Source organism: Grampus griseus (genome assembly GCF_964374135.1).
Source record: "Grampus griseus genome assembly, chromosome: 13".
NCBI lineage: Eukaryota > Metazoa > Chordata > Mammalia > Artiodactyla > Delphinidae > Grampus > Grampus griseus.
The window spans coordinates 45541993-45544782 of NC_139007.1; positions in this window are offsets into that span (position 1 = coordinate 45541993).

Below are 2790 nucleotides of genomic sequence, written 5' to 3' on the forward strand. Positions count from 1 at the left end.
TGTTCAATTCCTCTTATTGGTGGGAAGAAGGCCACATGTTTAAAATCATTTAGTGTTGGAGAGAAATTCTGCCTAAAACACCAAGACTGGAAGGTCAGCTGTTGCTGTACCCAGGTGTGGGTTTACATGCAAGGAATTGGAATAACTTGGAATTTCTGTGCTAGAGACTGGTGGCGTTTGAATTCTAAGGTTTGTCATTCATATAAAATATTAGAAGACTGAGGTGAACAGAGCATTAAACCTTCTGAATTCTAGCCTTCGGGCATAATAAATTTAAGTCTTAACAAAACCAGAAGCCCATATAATAGTCAGGAGTAAAATGGACTTTAGTCATATAGTAGTATCTGCATCAGAATCATCTTTGAGTTATTAAAAAGTGTGCACTCCTGGTCCCTTCTCAGTGGAGGTTAATAAACACTGAGCCTCATTCTGAGTTTTAAAACAGTGAAATCTCATACCTGTGACACAGGTGATTGTGATGCACACTCCTGATGAAGAACTACTGTCCTACAGTTGTCAAGTCTATAAATTGTGATTTTCCCCACTTTTCTAATTAACCAGTCTGAAGTGGTTTGAATTCTTGGGATTGTACACTGTCTGCAAGAGTACCACACATCCACATTCATGCACACATTAGACCTTTGTGATAATTTGGAATGATCGACTTGGGGGCTCCAGGCAGGAGAGCCAGGCTTCGTGCAAGTTATCCAGTCATTGCAGTTCTGGAGGATTGAATCTTAACTGCAATAGGAAATCACTTGTGCTATTGCAAATGGCTTCCTCAATTCAGAAATACTATGTACCCACAAACACAGCAATATCAATCCATGTTTATTTTTGAAGTCAGACCTTATGATTAAAATAAAGTTAAGACAGAACTATCATTGCGGAATTTAATGCTTTTCACCCACCTTGATCCTGACCAATAAAGAGGAATAGCAGTAATGTTCAGTATTTCTATGCAGAGAGAAGTCCAAAAGTTTGTTACGTGAGATTTTGCTTTTCCTAAGGAGAGATCCTTTCTGCAGCTGATCAGCAGTTGCATAAGAACCTGAAGGAGTGGTTCAGTTAAGAAAAGCAGTCGTGAGCAGTGTAGTATGAGGTCAATGAAGACTTGACCTTGAAGTATCAAGAATGATTACACTTGCCCCTCACATAATTTTTTAAAGTCTAAGTTTTACACATTTTCTACAGATATTGAATAACCACCTTTGTCATTTCAGAATGTAGGCAGACCCTAATGAAATGGAAATAAAGACAACCTGGTTAGTTCTAATGATAATCCCAAATATTTTCACCCGGAGTAAAAATTAACTTTACTGTTGGCTTTGTATTCTGGGAATTAACCAAAGACTCTGCTTCTCAAACTGGAGCACACTTAATTCCTGGATGTGTAACAGCATGACTGGTAGTATTTGAAGCAATAATTGGCCCGTCCTGAATTATCAGTTTTGCTCTTGGATTTGGGAAAATTTTTGTTTTGGTTTTTCTACTCGTGTTAACTTGTATACAGTATTATTAAGTTAAAAACATACACAGATACTTGTATTCATTGCTGTATCCCTGGAACAATGGCGCTGAGTAGGCACCTAATTGTAGGAATAGTATGCAAGATGCTTATGCATTTTAAAGATAAAATATAAGGGTTCAAAGAAATGTTCTATTTGCTGTCTGCAACTTTGAGTAATGCTTCTGGGTTCTGCTTTACATCACATTCTCCTGGCAGCAAGCATGCCTTAGGGAAAAAAAAGTGGATAAATACTAACCTAAGGTAACACATCTAAAAGGTTACAGGAACATTTCCTAGTTGAGGTAAAACCAAGAAAGATATCAGTAACATCTCTTATCAGTGAAAAGGATGAGATCATTGATTGTACTGTCCCAAACTCCCAAGATATATGTGCCAAGAAGTAAAGAGATGCATTCTTGGATTCCAGAAGAAAGGAAGTTGTGGGTTTTCAATATTTATGTGCTAGCTGGTTGTTAGGTGTTATGAAGGTGCAAACAGATAGTAAGTGAAAGACTGCAAGTAGCTCCTAGTGTTTGTCTTTCAGAGAACATACATGACAGGCAGCAATCGTAGGGATTGTATGATTAAGGGTCAAAATGAGTCACACAGTTCAAGAACTGTAGGGAGTAATTTTAGAGAGACCATTGAGGTCTAAAGTGACAGGGAAAGTTTTCCACAAACGACACATGGAGTGTGAATTTATGTAGATAGGTAAATGTGAATGACACTAGTTTGTTTGCTGCCTTAGGACCTGTGTCTGAGTAACAGAGATGACAGAATGTTGCCAAAAGTTGTACTGTGAAGTTTATAGGTTTCTTTTTCATGTCACCTTTCTTGGGCAAACTCATCAAAGGACTTGAAAGAAGGGGGGTGAGTTGAATTCCAAATGTACTAAATCCCCTCCATTAATAAAAGATGGGAAAATGCTGGGGAAGTTTCAAGAATATTGTAAAGGGTTATCGAATCAAAAATTTCACAGTGCTGTGCAAAGCCATAATGGCACCTGAGCTAAAAGGAGAAACCAATAATTATTTAAAATTTGGATAATTCATTTATCATGGATTTTTACATTGATTTTTATTTTTTAAATGCAGCATTAAAATATTATCTTTGTTGAATTTTATGCATCTCCTTAAATTTTGCACCCAAGGTAAGTGCCTCACTCACCTGACCATTGTCCTTGCTGTTTCAAAGAGGTTCTCAGGGTCCTGTGGCCTCCATCCCAAAGAACATTAGGTAGAAAGACCAGGAAAAGAAACTACTTTTTCAGGTAAAGTGGG